The following is an 18,537-nucleotide window of genomic DNA, read 5'->3' as shown; positions in this document are numbered from 1 at the left end:
GGGTCTGTGTTTTGAGTTCCAAGTTTTGCTGGAAAAAGTTGTTGGTACAAATAAACTCCCCCAGGTGTTCTGGCAACTATCTTCTTCAGGGGTGGCATACGTAGCAAACTAATACCTGACCCAGGCCTATTAGCTTCTGCAAGATATGCCTGTGGAGCATAACTTGCGACTGCAGAACAGTTGTTGGCTTTGTGAGTCCATTGTCCCAGAGGAACAATCATGGATGCTTTAGCTGAGATTCCTGCATTGCACGGGGTTGGACTCGATGACCCAACTCTAAGATTCTATGATTCTAATGATTATTTTATATATGTGTTTCCAACGGGCATTAGTAACAGTAACGGGGAAATGCATGGATCAAAAATAGCAATGCAATTGAAACAGATGACTGTATGCCTGTCTCTCCCCTGTTCTCATATTACCCTCCCGTGTGAGAATTCATGCAACACCCCACGTGGTCTGAGAATAAAGTGGAATAACTTGTAGGTTCCCTAGTACTGAGTGCTTTCTCCAAGATTGCTTTGTGATTTGGAGAATGTTGTCTCATCTAGAACTACATTCCTGATGGGTGCTAATACAAGTCATTAACGCCTCTTTCTGGCATGCTTTTATTGCATACAGCAAAGACTGTCATGTTTTGGACTTCACTATAAAAAAAGACTAAAACAACAACAACCCACCCCTGAATCCTGAAGTAAGGAAAGAATCCAAGATGGTTTAGAAGTGTTAAAAATAAATATCTTGCCTTGACATGGACATAAGATAGGTACCTATGTTTCAATTACTTTTGAGACAGGAGGCTTCCTCAACCCTTTCTGTCTTTCTCTGTTTGTTTACAAAATATATCTGGGGCATTGCCAGAAATGGAATGTACATTAAAACAAACTTTGTATTCTGTATGTTTATTCATCCATGTGATGCCTGAGCATCCTTCAGAGCAACAGAGGTGAGGGAGGGGTTGGACAGAGCCCTAGTGGAAACCAAACCACCTGTAATAATGTAGTGTTGTGCTTCAGAGAAGCTGTTTGCCTTTTAAACAAACACTTGTTTTCAAAGCTTGTATTTAATTTAAAAAGTCACCCCCCCAAAACCTTACTCTGTAGGGAGTCATCCTGCCTCATCTGGCTCCATCACAACCAATAGCCATGCTAGAAAAGAAAGTGATGCTGTTATTAATTCGTTAATTGGCCCAGTTTTCCATGCAAGGTGGTAAGAAAGGGACCATAGCACAGTTGCAGATCAGCAGGCAGAAAGCTTCAGGTTCTATCACTGGCATCTTCAGTTAACAAGATGTACCGGGTCATGGGGAAGTCCTCTGCCAAAGACTCAAGAACTGTTGCCAGTTGAAGAACAGTAGTGGGCTAGATTGACAAGTCATCAGACCTGATGTAAGGTCCTAAACCTGTATATGGGCTAGGGATGTCTGACTAATTGGATCCTTGTGAACACTGGTGGAGGAAAAGGAGTGCGGGGGGAATGCACCACTCCTGGCAGCATGATCCCAGTGGGGTGCCATCGCGGTTGGCACCCCACCTATGCTGGGTGCCATGCCCCGCAGGCGGCGTGTCCCACCCCGGGGCGCACGCCATCCCCTCCCCCACCTGCTCTCCGCCCCCGGTGCCGGACATGAAGCTCCGCCACTGCTTGTGAATTCCCATGGGATCACAGCAATCCTTCAGAACTTAATAGGCCTTTGAATTTTGCACTTCTCTCAAAATATTGTGGTGCCGCTCTGGGCTAAAAATAAAATAAAATTAAAAATACACCTGAAAAGGTATGTTTTGCAAGAAAAACAAATGTAGAATTGTTGAGGAAAATCTGTTAAAATAACACTTAAATGTGGCTTAATATGTGGTTTTTAAAAAGCATTTACTGCCTATGATGTAATGCTTGAGTCATCTCTAATTGCTGGACCAAGACACACCTAACACACCTCTGGAGCTGCACATTATGGGAATATTTTGCTATGGTATATAAAATGTATTTTGTGCCATTTGTCTTCATTACTGATGTGACTGATGAACTCCTGATAAGCTTCCCAGGGACCCCAGTCACTGGATTATGGCATTCATGCCATGGTGAACACAGGAACACAGAAAGCTGTCATACTGACTCAAAGCATTGCCCATTTAGTTCCTCATTGTCTATACTTCCTCCAGATTGCTGGCACGGATCACTCCCAGCCCTGACTGAAGATGCCAGGGACTGAACCTGCCCCTTTGCTCTTTCACGGAACTTCTGCCTGCAGGCAAGCAATAGTGTGTAGAACTGTGGTCTTCCAGATGTTGTTGAGTTACAACCCCCATCATCCCTGGTCATTAGCCACATTCTGGCGCTAAAAGGTTGGAGTCCAACATCTGGAGAGCCATAGCTTCTCCATCCTTGGCATAAAGTCATTTACAGAGCAAATATTTGAAAGGATTCAGGTGATCGAACCAAACTGTATGTTGTAGAGAAAAACAGAAACCTCCCAGGGTCATTGCCAGTCTGGGGTTGAAGTTCCGAGACAATGTCCCATCCGCTGACCAGATATAGGGATGGTTGGTTCCTAGATGGAACACTGCCCCATTTGTGGAATTTTATGAAAGACAGATGGGATATAAATGCAAAAATAAATAACATAAACATTTCCCTCTCCAGCTAGCAATTGTAGATCAGGTGCCGAGGAGCAAGTGGGAGCAGGCCTCAGCATTGTGAAGGGAGGGTCTGTTCTTTGCAGCTCAAAAAATGGGGTCAAATGCTTCTACAACCAGGCAGCAAAGATTCATGGAGTCTGAACTGCATTGAATTCTAATTTCCTTGAATATGTCTCCTTTCTCGTCCAGCTCTTGTTCACCTCACACCTTCCTCTTTTATCTCTTTTCCCAAAAGAGTCGTATTTTATACAATGGTTAGTCCATTTCTTAGAGCACCTTCCCACTTGGGGGTGCCATGGGGAAGTTGTTTCTTTTCTTCTTGACTTCCTTTTTTATTTTTTGATTCTATGTAGTGTGGGGGTTTTTTTGTTTCGTTTTTTTTATCAGCCAGTATTCTCCATTCTTCCCTCCTCTGTGATTTCCCAGACATGAGATAAATAGCCTTGTATCTTACAAGCTAAATACAATTACTGCTATCAAAACCAGAGCCTTTCTCTCCTTGTAAATGTCTCTTGGAAGCTGATAAGCTGTTCAAGGCAAACTACGGGCTTCTGCTTAATCCTGAGATTAAACATAACCACCCAGAAGACAGCAAAAGATAATATTTGTGGGGGAGGGGTTGAAGGGGAAAGTGAGATTCTCTCCTAAGATATGAGGAGAGGACATGCAGACGATTCAAGGTTATTTGTAAAGGAATTAGCCAAAACACAGAAGTGTGAGATTATGATGGGGCTATTTCATCTGATAATGCCTAGGCTGTTGTAGATCCTAAAGATGAGATATAGCAGAGAGACCTTTGGGACCAAATAAGAGAGCTGGGGAAGAGAGATGTTTATGTATAGAATTGTGGCTAGTCATTGGAGGAACTGATGGCAGAATGTAGACTGATCCATGGACTTCACCATTCAGGTTATTGCTTCAGATGTGACACGGACGAGGTTTGTGAAAACTGGAGAAGTGTCAGTTGTCAAGAGTAAAGGATTTAAGTCCACCCTGCATCTATTATCAAAGACCTGTTTCTGGTACAATATCACACACACACACACCCTCTCGGCTTTTGAGCATGATTTTAGGGTTATGGTGCTGATGCACGTACCTTTGCTTTTATTAGCGGCTTGGTTGTTTATTTCAATTGGCTTTGCGTTTTTATGGTTGCTTTTAGTGTAAAGCTTGTTTGCCACTTTGAAAATCTTATTACATTTATTTGCTACATTTCGAAATATTTATGAGTCATCCTTCAATCTGAAAAGGGTGATGTGCATAACCCTAATCATAAGAAACAAGGGAAGGAGGGCTATTTTCACTTGTGTGTTGTTGTTTTTAAATCCGTGGAGATTCTAATCTGCATTTGTCATGGGTGGCATGGTAGAATGGTATTTATTAAGGAATATGAAATGCAAAATAGCTTGATTTTGAGCATGGCATGCCACAGATACTCCTGTTACCTTTCAATCCATCACTAGGGTTCTACGAGGGTTGCCCCATTTTAAGGAAGGTTTTGGGGGAAGATCCCTAATGGTGCTTTTTCATAACTGGTGTTTTCACTGATTAATTTTTCATCTCTTACACATTTTGTGGGACTTAAATGAGCCCTCAAATGCTTCCCAGCCATGTGGATCGGAGACTGACAGCCTCTCTTCAGACGCATTGACTGCATCTTATAATAAGCTCAAAATAAATTAAAAGACGGAGTTAATAAAACAGCATTGGGGGAAATGCCTGTTTTAGAAGATGGTGCTGTAGCATATGTTGAAAGATCTGCCAAGAGGAACGATTAAAGCATGACAAGTTGAAATCAAGAGCTGATTGTAGCTTGTCACTCCGGGGTTATAATGTGTGCATCAGATTTATGAAAGCTAAATTGAAACACAAACATGATTGGGTAGCACATGTACATACAGTCACCTCTTCCCACTGAGAAACTTCTGCAAATGTAGTTTGTATGCATGTACACAGGGCATAGGTGCATGAGAACACCACCTTTGCGAATCTTAGTAGGTTTGTGTCTTGGCAGTGCCTGAATGGATCACGCCACCTGAGAACCACATCTGTGGCACCTTGGGATCCATGATGTAAGAAATATAAATATAGAAACAACAACACCAAAGCCAGGGACTGTAGCTCATTGGTATAACTCGTGCTGTGCATGCAATGGGCACTGCCATCTCCACTCAACAAAGGATCAGGGAGCAGGTACAGGAGCAGGTACAGCTTGCTACAACCAGAGAACACCTTCTGCTCACAAAGCAGGCCTTCCTTACCCCATGTCCCCATACCAGAATCTGGTTTGGGGTTCCCACCAACCCACTGGTGCATGTTCCATTCATGCAATGACTTTGTTGGATTCAACCTAATCTATTTAAAAAGCAGAATTTTAAAAATACAGTACTCATCACTACTCCAGCACATGGGCTCTAAAACTAGCTGCAGCAACTGCAAAAAGTGTACTATTCAAAATTTGGAAACAGAAAGAAACAGAACAATAAGAGTATTTCTGATGCTTTGGTTTCACTTCAGAAACAAGAGCAGCTCATACAGAACAAAAACAAACAAACAAAACCCAGGGAGATACTTGAAGAGTATTTTGGAACCATCCTGTAATCCACTTATATGGCATATGCCAAAAATTCTATCTCACTTTAAAAATAAATCCCATTTTATATGTGTTCTTGAATCTTTGGTTTTCCAGGCATAATTTGAATAAATAATTCTTTTTTTCCCTTTTGCTCCTTGCCATCAGGAGTTCAACAATCACATTTTTGTAGGTTGCCACAGTGGAGGAAAAGAGGGTTGGGGTGGGGGAGAGAGAATGAGAATGAATGAACAAGAGAAAGGAAGGGGGAAATCTGTTCATGTGGTGGGAAAACATGACTGATACACATAGCATGTGATGCAGTTCTGTGCATTGTCATTGTGAACTATCCCGCCCCCCTTCTTTTAAGGGGAAAGGATGACATGAATTGTTGACCCACATGGCCATTATAGGCATTGTGGGAACCGGTGATGTCATTCATCCTTTTTCCACAGATACATTTCTTCTTACTTTAGCAATGTGAGATTAATTATTACTGGTTCACCTGCAGATCATCTTATGACGTTTTCATGCTGTTGACTGCAAACCTTATGTGATGAGGGGGTGTTATGGCAGAGATGGAGAAGCAGCCTATGTGGATCATTGCGCAATGGGAAAATTGTGTGTGACAGTTCAGCTCAGAGAACCTCCGGGTACTAATATTGCTACATTTTTCTGTCAGGTTACTTCTGTTTCAGTTTTCTGGTCAAATGGAATAATAACAAATATTCTGAAGACACACACACACACACACACACACACACACACAAATAAACAGCTGGCCAGAGGGCTTGGCAGCTTGAGCAATAACTTTGTGCTTTCCAGACCCACTGCCTGCAGAAAGAACAGTGCCAGCTGCAATCCCAGCCCAGCCCAGATGACATGCAGTGGCGACAGAAGGAGCTTAGACACACGTCAGCATTTCCTTTGCTCAAAGAAAGGCTGCAGAAAACACAAAGCCATTTGGATGAAACAATATGTTTTTGTTTAAAAGGAAGAGGGTCAGTTGTTGGAGAGCGCTCTGTCCTAGGTTAATGATCTCGCTGCAGGATTTGGGAAAGAACTGAGCTCTGAACTGAGCAGCCAAGAACTGAGGGCCATGGACCAACTGTTCAAAATAATAGGAGAAGTCTTCTTGAGTGTGCATACTTTGCCCACAATAATCTAAGCATGGAGGAGGTGAAGGGGCAGCACATCCTGTTTCTCCGCCTGACACGGAACAGGAATGCACCATGCCACAACACCAAAGCCTCCCTTACCTGTGGCGATAACCATGGAGGTTTCCGGTGAGATCTTGATGAAAACTGGCACCTTTTCTCCAGTGATGGCAGAGCGCTCATAGGGGTGTCAGCTCTTTGGCTTTCACCGCCCAAGTTGGCTGCTTCATCTTGCTTAATGTCTGAGCTGGCCCTGAGGAGGCCTCACTCTGGCCTTGCTATGTTGACCAGCAAGGTCTGAAAGGGGTTTGTAAGTAGATTTTCCTGTATGTGCTACTTATTATTATTATTTATTTATTATTATTTATTAAATTTGTATAGTGCCTATCATCCGAAGGTCAGAAGGTGCTTCACAGCATAGAAATAAAAAATGGGAACACAAAATGCACAGTAAAACCTGTAATACCCCCTCCCACAAACACATTGAAGGCCATTGAAGGTTAAATCAGCCAAAGGCCTGGTTATAGAGAAACATTTTCACCTTGTGCCTAAATATATGTAATGAGGGTGTCAAGTGAACATCCCTGGTGAGAGCATTCCACCAATGGGGAACCACCCCAAAAAAGGCCCATTCTCATCTTGCTGCTCTCATCTTGCTGCTCTCCTTTTGTGGCACACAAAGAAGGGCCTCCATGATCGCAGGTCAGATCATAAGGGGAGAGGCAGCCCTTACAAGCTCCTCCAAAATCAGGAATCCTATACACTATGAGTTTTGTCATGCCTAAAGAGAGCTGTTATCTCCCATATGTTTTATGCAACTTTTGGCACCTTCCAATGAATAACACCATTATTATTTTTTGCAGACAGTCCCTGTTTACTCCATTGTAGCCAAAATGGAATTATAATTCTAAGAATAAAAATACCACCTTACTCTACTCTGTACATATCCCATTTCATAGCTATGGGGCCAGTCAGAGACACCAGCCCATAGTGGACACTAACAAATGAGGACCTGATTTACCTATCCTGTTTTTTAAACAAAGTTTCAGTAATGTCTCCATGACTTTTTAAAAAAATATTCCATTACAAAGGCAGATGGGTTGTTTTAACTTCCTCTTCTCCACCTGTCCTTGGCAATAAACTGGCTTAATTTTAATAAGCAACAAAACACCTTTGATTAAATTGTAATTAAACAGCACTTATTTTTACAGTTCCTGATCTGATTGGCTGCTTTCCCTCTATGTCAATTTCAGGTTGTTGTTTTAAGTTCTAATGGTTTAGCTGGATTTTGAGTTGCTCAAAAGAAATCAGGTATATTATACGAATACTCTTTCAGTTAATCCCTTTCCTGCTTCATAAGCACTATGAAACTTGTTGATGTTGGTACTTGGCTTGTTCAGACTAGATCAGGAGGAGGGCCAGCGGAACAAGCAGAAGGCCCACCAGACATGGGCCCTTCCACTAAGCCAAAGACTACTGATCTGGGTTCCCCTGAGGAACTGGCACATTCACCATGAAGGTCCTATGTCTCCCAGTGCCCGTTCCTGAACACACACAATGCACCCACAATGCACCTGGCTACAGCCCAGATGAATCTTTCTGACTTACTTCCCAGAAAGGAGAAGGAACCATTGAGAGGTAGATAGGGCAACTTCCTCTTGTTGGAAGAAGTTGTCAGCTTAGAGCTGTCCAAGGTCCTGCTGTACCGACATTAGCCCATTGCCTACTTACCTTGTTGATGGCCTGATTATGGCTGCCATCCTTTTTGGCACCTGGGTCTAAGCTGCAGGAACACCCTTTTGACCTGTGAGCTGCCACTCAAGCTCAGGGCACTCAAATATTCTGGAGTGTGGAATGTGAGGATTAAGTGTAAGGTAGTGTGAGGTAGTGGGTAGTGGTTTTGGACATAGAACGGGGAGACTGGGATTCAAGTAGTTACTCAGCCATGAAGCCTACTGGTGGCTTTAGTCTGGTCACTAACTAACTTGTGGTTCACAGCCAGCAAAATTTCTTAAGCATCCTTATAAAGTTACCAGTATAGATGTTATACACTACAGAATCTGGAATGGTGTACATTTTTGTGCCAGGGAACTTAAAGGAAAGATTCAGCAGAAAAGTGGAAGTTAAGAAGTAGGATGGTTTTTGTAATCATAAAGGTTTCTTGAGGCCAGGAGAAACTTAGGGACAAGTTCACTTGGGTGATCATAGGACTAACTTTAGTTGACTTTCTTTTCTCACTCCACTGCAGTCTTGCCTGCTAATTCTGTCTCTTGTTCCGGGTGCCTTTTAGTGCCCATGTTATCTTTTGTTCCAAAGCCTGTGGGTTGAGGTAGCCTTGGTGTGAAGTTCAGCTCTTGACAATAAAAGCATCACAATGAGAGGAATGAAAGACGAAGGCAAGGCTTAAAGGAAATGGCAGGATCAGAAGGAAAGAGGAGGTCAAGGTCATCGTGGACTAGAGGAAATGAGAGGACAGAAAAGAAAAGCTGAACCAGAATAGCAAGTTCTCTAACTTTTTCAAACAAGGAATGCAGTGAGAAGAAGGACAAATACTTGGGAACTGAAGCAAACTTGAATAATGAAAATAGTTTGCTCTTCTGTTCAAGTCCCTTAATGATGCTTTATCAGTGAGGAAACTGAAGCACAAGTAGGTTACCTTAATAGGTCTGTGCAAAAGTTGGGAAAGAAACGAGATGGCCAGGCAATTTCTTACAATGCTAGCTGTACTTAGTTGATGCTTCTCGGTGTTTATGGGCTTTTCCTTTAATTTTCAAATGGACTACTCTGTGGACAGACTAAAAACAGCTTTAACATAAATTATTATTTGCAGGGAATAACAAACCTAACAACATTATCAAGGAAAACCTGAAAACACAGTACAGTGGTTTGCGACCACAATCCGTTCCGCGGAGGCGGTCGCTCGCCGAAGCGATCGCTCCCCGAAGGCATGCTTCTGCATGTGCGCAAAGCGCTGATAGAGCGCTTCTGCACATGCGCGAGCTGTGCAGATCGTGTCTGTGCATTCGATGCTGCAGAACCCGGATGTAAACACTTCCAGGTCCGCGGCGGTCGCTCGCCGAAGCGGTCATAAACAGAGGTAGGTGTAAACCAAGGTTTGACTGTACAATGTTCCAGGATGCACTGATGATTATTATTATTATTATTATTATTATTATTATTATTATTATTATTATTTCAATTTATATACCCCCCTTTATCCAAAGAAATCTGACATATTTGATTCCGATCTTAAGCTCATGCTAGTTAGTATAGAATTACGATAGCTGGGAAGTTTATTATGACATCCCTGTTTCTACTAGTGAACCACTGAGGAGTGGAAGCAGCAGCATCCATCTTCAGAATTATGGACACAATGGACTTACATTATCACCATCCCTTAAAGTTTTGCCGTAATAGTGTTCAAGATCTGACTAGCCTGGGATAAGTGCTGAAGCCATAAGAGTTTGGCTTGGCTGGGCAAGACAGCAGTTTTTATGGTCTGCTCTTACACAGCCCCTTCATCTGTCATTTGTAATTTCCTGACAGTGAACTGAGTGCCTTCTTTTTCAAGGGATTACCTGCTCATCCATTTGGGGAGGCGCATTCACGTGACTTTCATGAAGTCCAGCATGGTGTAGTGGTTAGAGTGGTCAGACCAGGACCTGAGAGACTAGGGTTCGGATCTCCATGGTCATGAAACTCACTGCGTGACCTTGGGCCAGTCACCCAGTCTCAGTCTAACCTACCTCACAAAGTTGCTGTGGGGATTAAGTGAGGTGGAAGACAACCATGTACACCACCTTGAACTCCATGGAGGAAAAGATGGGATATAAATGCAATAAAATATGGAAATAAGGAAGTTTTAGGCACATTTCCTACTTCTGGTATTCTGAGAAGTTACTTGAAACTCCAATGAATTTTGCCTGGCTCTTGTCTTTGGAGGCTTTCTGCTTTCACCCTTCTCCCTACCAATGGCTGGGGTGGGGTGAGGGGATGGCCAAAATTAGGTTGAGCACTATGCTGTTCCTAACTGCCTCAACATCCCGTTGTGGCCATGAGTGCACTAGCCAACCACGATATGGGGGGGAAGGGTCGTAGGTTAGTGGTAGGGCATATTCCCAAATTTCTATGCTGACGTGGATATATAATAATAATAATAATAATAATAATAATAATAATAATAATAATAATTTATTATTTATACCCCGCCCATCTGGCTGGGTTTCCCCAGCCACTCTGGGCGGCTTCCAACAGAAAAATGAAATAAAATAATCTATTAAACATTAAAAGCCTCCCTAAACAGGGCTGCCTTCAGATGTCTTCTAAAAATCTGGTAGCTGTTTCTCTCTTTGACATCTGATGGGAGGGCTTTCCATAGGCCAGGTGCCACCACTGAGAAGGCCCTCTGCCTGGTTCCCTGCAACTTGGCTTCTCGCAACGAGGGAACTGCCAGAAGGCCCTCGGTACTGGACCTCAGTGTCCGGGCAGAACGATGGGGGTGGAGACGCTCCTTCAGGTATACTGGACCGAGGCCATTTAGGGCTTTAAGGGTCAGCACCAACACTTAGAATTGTGCTCGGAAATGTACTGGGAGCCAATGTAGATCTTTCAAGACCGGTGTTATGTGGTCTCGGCGGCCGCTCCCAGTCACCAGTCTAGCTGCCGCATTCTGGATTAGTTGTAGTTTCCGGGTCACCTTCAAAGGTAGCCCCACGTAGAACACATTGCAGTAGTCCAAGCAGGAGATAACCAGAGCATGCACCACTCTAGCGAGACAGTCTGCAGGCAGGTAGGGTCTCAGCCTGAGGTGCATGGCAGGGAGAGGGGGAGATCATTATTCAGCTATCAAGGCTTTTAGGCATTGATTGATCCGTTGTCAAATCACCTTTTAAAAGGCAGGTGGTCACCACCTGGCACAGGGCTTGCAAATCTGTTGTCCAAAGAACCTAGCAACAAGCTGGTTCTGCAAGGAACATCATTATGCCATCAGATGATTGATAGGTGGGTTGTCCTGCCCACCTGTCAGAGTTGGCCTGTGGAGGTGGTGGCAGATTAGCATCTGACCTGTCAGGCCAAAAAAAAAAAATCCCCTGTCTCAATTTACACAAAACTAATAGCACCCCAGTTGTAGAATACTACCCCTAAAGTAGTTAGGTTCGCCTGGTACCTATTTTCTTCTCATTTTTCCTCAGCTTTTTCGATGTGATTTTAACCCTTCTGGCTGTTTTTTGTTGCTTTTATAATCTTTTAGCATTTATTTATTTATTTGTATTTACATTTTAATGTATTGGGTTTTTTCTAAGCCACTTTAGGGAATATGATTGAAGGGTGGTATTAAAAAATACTTGGAGTATCTTTTAGAAATAAATATTAGTCACAATTTCTCCTTTAAAAACATGTCTTTTACGTCACTGTGAAGCATTACTTTTGTTTTCTTGGATGCCAAATTGCACTGCCTGCCTTGATAATTTAGAACAGGTGTGTGTGCGTGTTTTGTGCAACCATTCTTATTAGCATCTTCAAGAAGAAGAGAGCACATCAGGATTGTATTCATATTCCCACCTGGAAGCAAATGCCCAGTGCAATTTACTGGAACTTTTGAGCCGTTCTACTCCACTTTTAACAGCGGTAAAAGTGTTCGGACCAAGATGCAACGTCTGTCAGTGTCTGAATTGTTCTTTTATTTCTGCGGTCTGAGAACCCATTTTGGCTTAGAAACTGGGCAGCATGAACTAAAGTCTGGATTGAGATCGTCTGAGTTTTTGTTTAAAGGGGCAGGGAGGGAAGAAAGAAAACACACCGTTTAGCTGTGGCAAGAGAAGAATCTTTGTGAAATGCTGAATGAGAAAAAATATATATGAGTGGTAAGAGTTGGAAAATGCTAACAGAGTGAGACCAATTGAAGTGGGTTAGGATGGGGCAGAGTATCCCTCCATCAGCAGAGATGAGTACTGTCTGTGGTGCTCACACCAAAGAATCCTGGGTGCTGAAAGTTGTTAGGAGACCCTTCACAGGGACAATTTCCAGCACCCTTAACAGACTTCACTTCCCAGGATTATTTGAGGGAAGCCATGACTGTTAACGTAGGGTACAAGTGCTTTAAACCTATGGTATGGATGTGGCCTTAGAGCCTGGCCAGCATAGATTTCACAGGTGAAATGAACAGGCCTTTCTTTGTCCCCCTGCCTTCTCACACTGCTTTTATCCATGTTAGCAAAGGGGATGTGCATATCTTTGCTGGGTCTATCTTCTATTTACCTTCTTGCTGGAATTTTAGAAAATATATTTGCTTTGTGGCTCAAACAAAAGATATTCATCCTTTAATGTTCGGTGTCAGAAGCAGCATGGAAGAACTTTCCTGGCCAATATGCACATATACTGTAACAGCTTATGCAGTCAGCGCAGTTTTAGAAGGGATGATTCCTGTGAGCTCATGACTCCTCCTGCACACAGGAAAGGTGATTGCTACTCTGCTGACAGACCCGGTGGGATATACATCACCAAATTTATTAATAAATTTTCTGGTTTTCAGAAGAGGGACTCTATCATCTCAAAGTTTATTTTCTTTGACATTACTCCTCTTCTTAGTAGACTCTTCTTAGCAGTTATATACTTAACTATATAACTATATGAACCTGTTCAGTCATGCTAATTATATGTGTAATGATATCCTCTTCATTCAGATGGCTTGGGATATGCAGTTCTATTTTTCTAGTAAAATAGTTGCCGGAACTCACCATGAACACCAACCACCCTTGTTCTCTTAAAACGGCAATGATGCCCACCTGAGAGGTGCTACCGTAGAACCCACCTGAGAGGTGCTGGAACTGAGTTCCTGTGAGTTCCCCCTGAAAAAGCGCTAGATATAGGGGTGTGATAGCATTGTATGTCTGCATTTTGTGCTTCCAATGTGACATCTGGACAGGAAATTTCTTTGTCACTCTTCTGTTGATATGCATGGGGTATGCAAACATTTTATGACCATACATAGGACAGACACAGAACTTCCTCCTTCAGTTGCAGCAGGGGTATGTGAATCACTTGTATATCCGTTCCTCATAACTAGTGAAGACTTTCTCCGTGATAATGTTATAATCTATGGAAGCCTCCCTCCAGCCCTTCACCAGATGTAGTTTAAACTTACTGAATTATACTTATCCAATATAAGATGATATTAATACTTGCAGAAAAGCCTGTGAATTCAGTTTGGTGGTGATAGCAACATTCCTAGATTGATGACTTCTTTCTTCCAAATATGGATCAGGCAGAAGATGGTAGGATGTTTTCAACGGTTATTATTTCCCCGTAATGTGTTTTGCATTAAGATACAAATGATGAATGGATTACTGGGGGGTTGATTATAAGAGGCAAGCAGGTATGTACAAAGGGGAAAGGGTTTTAAAATCACTTTGGCCACAAGTAGCAAAAATAAATCAGTATATTATTATTAATGTTTTATGAATAATGAGTCTGGTCTCCGCAGTCTTTCCACTTACATGTGAAGATTCCATTGGTACTTTATTGTATAGACACTTTCCATTAATGTCTCTTCTCTCTGTCAAGAATCAGATTTTGACTCCAAAAATATAACTGAGGTGTGGGGAACCTTTGGTCCTCAAGACATTGCATCCCTTCATCCCTAGCCATTGGCCATGCTTGCTGGCGCTGCTGGGGGCTGTAGTTCAACAACATCTTGGAGGGCCAAAGGTTCTCCACACTTGATATACAAACAATCAAATGCTTATTAAAGAGGTGGCTATTTCATAGAGCTGTGCTTCAGGGTACAACATATAGCCCAAGGTCACGTAAAGTACTACTGCTATGATGTTAATTCTCTAAGATGACCAATCAAACTATCCAATCATTTTATGAACTATGGTTGAATGTAATTTTTCCTGTAAAAGTATTTTTGTTTCCTGATAAAGTCTGTGTTGTTTTCATTAAAGTTGCTGCATGGAAAATAATAATTTGAAATGCAAAGAATATTTTAATGAATGAGATTTTTGCAACTGGCACAGTTTCCTTCTCTACTGAATATTTTATGTGTACAGTGATAATGAGAAACTTGTCCTTTAACTCAGTCTTGTCCATGAAGTACGGAGATGAGCACATTCTCATGCACATGTTCTTAAAGCTTTCTGAATAATGGTTCATATAAATGGGGAAAAATAAAGTTAAAAAGGAACATGAAAAGATGCTAATGCTGCAGTATAAACTTACTTGAATTTTCAGGTGTCATTTGATTTTTCCTAGCATTTTTCCAGGTATGGGATTACTGAAAGTTGTTTTCTGCAAAAAAAAAAGCAAAATAACAATAATAAAACATAAACTTAAACATAAATTTAAAATCAAAATCTTTAAAGATGTGGTAGAGACTAGTCATGCATTTCCTGGATTTGAAGAAGGTCTAGGTTTTGACTGAAGCAGGCATTTTGAGTTTTCTTGTAGGATTTGATACCTTATGCATGTATGCTATACATTTTTCAATGTAAAGTATATTGAATTTAAATTCATGGAATTTGAGCAAAATATTTTAGTACCATTCCACTAGACCCCTTGTTCTTTACCTTGGCTTTCTAAAATGTAATTAAGAGCCAAAAGTACCAAATGTCGCTTAGCATTTGCCATGCCATTTTGCAATGCACCACCTGTAAAGTGGAGTGGATGCCACCATTGTGAATGCATTTTCAAAATCACTGGCTACAATCCCAGATGGTGATAATCCTTATTGACTGGACTTACTGCAGGAAGTTGGGAATGAACAATGGGAAATGAAGTGCTCCGCTTTCATTTTGAGTAGTGTACATGCCCAATCATGTGACTGAAGTAGGTAGCAGGGCTGGTGGCAGCAGTTAGGCTTGAATGCCAAACCTTGTGGGAACTGAACTTGAACGCAGCCCCTGAAGCCATTGCTTCGGCTTAGCTCACCTCCTTGCTGGAAGGGAATTACCAGAATGTGACAGTAATATTACCACCATTTGAGGTTTTCTCCAACAAAGTTTTACTCAGAGTAGATCCATTGAAATTAATAGGTCTAAGTTAGTCATGACAATTACTTTCAATGAGTTTGCTCTGAGTAGGACTAGCATTGGACGCAAACAAGTAACCACTGTATAGCCCTTTTCACGTTTTTCTTCTTGGGTGTGGGTTTTTTTTTTTTCTGTTGGGAAAGCTCATGCATGAAAAACTGCCTTATACAACAGATTCAAACTGCTGGTCCTTCTAGCCCAGTTAAGTCTAGTTATACCAGCAGTACCACTCCAAGGTCTCAGCCACTGGTCCTCAACCTGCTGCTTGACATCCTTTGCTGGAGATGCCAGAGGATAAAATGAGAACACCTCCATACACTCTACTATTGGAACTGAGGGGTGGCTTCCCTCTCTTCTGCTGCAACTGAGCACCCACGAAGACCTGTGAGAGCTTTACCCAAGATGAGAATTCACAATGATTTATTTGGTCCAGAGGGAGGTTCACTGCCCACTTCTTCCAGAAGAAGAAGAAGAAGAAGAAGAAGAAGAAGAAGAAGAAGAAGAAGAAGAAGAAGAAGAAGAAGAAGAAGAAGAGGAGTTTGGATTTGATATCCCACTTTATCACTACCCGAAGGAGTCTCAAAGCGGCTAACATTCTCCTTTCCCTTCCTCCCCCACAACAGACACTCTGTGAGGTGAGTGGGGCTGAGAGACTTCAAAGAAGTGTGACTAGCCCAAGGTCACCCAGCAGCTGCATGTGGAGGAGCGGAGACGCGAACCCGGTTCCCCAGATTACGAGTCTACCGCTTTTAACCACTACACCACACTGGCTCTACTTATTCACTATTTTCTATCTGTTCAAGTCATAAATACTGCCAAAGACCTAATCTAACAAACAACTGATTCTCTTTGGCACCCTAATTTCCACAATTTCTATATAGACGTCTACATTCCCTAATGCATGCACATTTTTAAAAATAGTATGCTATATATTTCTGCCTATCTAAGCTGGTTTATATAGGTTCAGACTCGGCAATTTGTTCTTCGTCATCATGTTCTTTTTCAGTCCCTCTGCTGCACAGGCCTCAAGTCACCAGTTATTATACATATACTAAGAAATAATAGAGTGGTCTTCTGACCACTTATAAGGGATGCTCCTGCTGAATGGTCAGTGAAGTGATTCCAAAGTAATTGTATTCTTGATCTCTCTTTTTTTTATTAGAATTCATATTATTCTGGGTTGCTGGCTACATCCTTTCAGGTGTATCTGCATGCCTGAGGCAACCTCCTACATGACTAATGCGATTAGAAACATGATTGACAGAACATACTTCCACGATTTTACATTGCCTTTTAAGTCTTAATAGCAGAAGCTATAGGGCAGTGCCAGGTTGACACCGGGCCTGAGGCACAAGTATAGTAGCAAGTTCAGAGATGTGCCTGCAGTGCTTAATTACCTCAAAGGGACCTGCTATTGGTAGCAGTCAGTCCTGCATTTAATGGCACACACCTGCGAAAGTCTTTCATTCCCTCAGATTACAGCAAGAGACCCTGATCAGGGCAAACGTGGAATGAATGTGCTAAGTTGTCTCCCTGCAGCCAGCAGGTCTTTTCGCAGCTGATTGTGATCCCTGCCCTTTGCTCCAACCCCACTGCAGAGCTTTCACTTCTTAAATGTCCCGGCAGGAGGATTTAACCTGAATCTTCCACCCTGTAGTCCTGCTCCATGTCTAAACCGAAAGAAAGAGATCTGACGTCCAAATGTAAACTGACTGCTAACACAGATGAAGGCTCAAAATCAGATATGAATTACTGCCACACAAATGCTAGGCAGCTGATCGGAACTGCAATGCCATTCTGTATGGAGACATTCAGTGAGCACAAAAGCCAAGCTCAAGGCCTGAGTTGAACCTGAGGGACCAGGCTGCAAACACAACTCTTTACATCCCTAGAAGGTGAGTCCCTTTGAGCCTTCATATAAGAGATGCAGAAGGTTTTCCATCACTGTGAGGATAAGTATTTGGGGGGGGGGGGTTGTACTATTTTAAAAGAAAGGAAGGGAAATGATTCAGCATATCTTCAGCTGAAGTGCTTTCAGTTCCACTTGCATGTATTTGGAGAAAAATAAAATCATAGAACTGTAGAGTTGGAAGGGACCCTGAGGCTCAAATATTCCATCTTCCTGCAGTGCCAGGATCTCAACTAAAGCATTACCCACAGGTGCTTAAAAACCTCAATTGAGGGAGAGACAACCACCTTCCAAGGACGTCTGTTCCACTGACAAACTGCTCTTGCCATCAGAAAGTTCTTCCTGATGTTTAGTCGGAATCTCCTTTCTTGAAACTTGAAGGCCTTGGTCCAGATCCTACCTTCAAAGCAGAAGAAAACAAGCTTGCTCCATTTTCCATGTAACAGCCCTTCAGATATTTGAAAATAGCTATCATAGAAACATAGAGTTGGGAAGGCCCAAGGGTCATCTAGTCCAACCCCATGCAATGCAGGAATCTCACCTAAGACATCCACGACAGATTGCCACTCAGCCTCTGCTTTAAAACATCCAAGGAAGGAGAGTCCACCACCTCTCGTGGTAGTTTGTTCCACTGCCAAACAGCTTTTAGTGTCAGAAAGTTTTTCCAAATGTGAAGTTGGAATCTCCTTTCTTGTAACTTGAAGCCATTGCCTCGAGCCTTACCCTCAAGAGCAAGAGAAAACAAGCATGCTTCCTCTTCCATGTGACAGCCCTTAAGATAGTTGAAGATGGCTACCACATCTCTCAGTCTACTCTTATTGCAGCTAAACATACCCAACTCCCTCAACTGCTTCCCATAAGGCTTGGTTTCCAGACTCTTGTTATCTTGGTTGCCCTCTTCTGCACATATTCCAGCTTATCAATATCCTTCTTAAATTGTGGTGCCCAGAATTGGACACAGTGTGGTTCTGAACTGTAGTTCAACTTTCTTTCTTTTGTACCTCCTGAAGTGCTTTCCACTCTAAAGACCGAGGCTGCAACAGTCTTGTTTGCTCTATTTACTGGCAGGAGGAGAACACTGAGAGGCTTCAATGGAGGCCAACAGAACCTTTTCTCCTTCAGGTTCTAAGTTGTGGAGTTTTACTTGCAGGGCAAAATCTCCCACTTGCCTTCTGATGTGGTTTGGCAGATTTATTGAAATTCTCAGCAAAGGGTTAGCACATCAGGAAACAGT

At 42.4% G+C, this 18,537-nt stretch overlaps 1 protein-coding gene across 1 annotated transcript in view; it reads left to right on the top strand.

The window, feature by feature from the left end:
* Nucleotides 1-18,537, top strand: part of NRXN3 (neurexin 3) — a 1,204,733-nt gene that overhangs the window by 1,044,302 nt on the left and 141,894 nt on the right. The gene's annotated exons all lie outside the window — the stretch shown is intronic.

This window comes from Zootoca vivipara, chromosome 1 (genome assembly GCF_963506605.1).
Source record: "Zootoca vivipara chromosome 1, rZooViv1.1, whole genome shotgun sequence".
NCBI lineage: Eukaryota > Metazoa > Chordata > Lepidosauria > Squamata > Lacertidae > Zootoca > Zootoca vivipara.
Note: the sequence above shows the minus strand (reverse complement) of the source record. Positions and strands in the feature narration are given on the sequence as shown.